Source organism: Solanum pennellii, chromosome 1, assembly GCF_001406875.1.
Source record: "Solanum pennellii chromosome 1, SPENNV200".
Lineage (NCBI taxonomy): Eukaryota > Viridiplantae > Streptophyta > Magnoliopsida > Solanales > Solanaceae > Solanum > Solanum pennellii.
Window position 1 is genome coordinate 69,264,385 of NC_028637.1, and position 482 is coordinate 69,264,866.

The following is a 482-nucleotide window of genomic DNA, read 5'->3' on the forward strand; positions in this document are numbered from 1 at the left end:
TATATATATATATATATATATCTTAAAACATAAGACAACACATAAGTAGGGAATCCTTGGAACTTAAGCACCCCTTTCCTTGAGCATGAGAATCACATATCAAGATCCTCAATCATATAAATCCTTTAAAAATCCATAACTTACACTTTGTGTAAAATGTAGAGAAGAATGGTAATAGTACAAGAATGTTGTAAGTATGGCAACCACGCAAAAATATGCATTTAAAAGGGACATTTTCTTGAAATCATACTTCATGCCTTTTTGAGTAAATATTTATAAAAACTTTATAAAGTAGCATTTATATCATTCATATACTTTGTAAAATATTCAAAGGCCAAACATTACATACAATCACATATAGAATTTAATGCATTTTTTAGGCACATTACATTAAGCTATCTTCTCTTAACAGTGAACTATCTCCTCTTTTATTCATTAACATCCCAAGTGACCATCTAGTGATACTTTGTGAATGCATCACC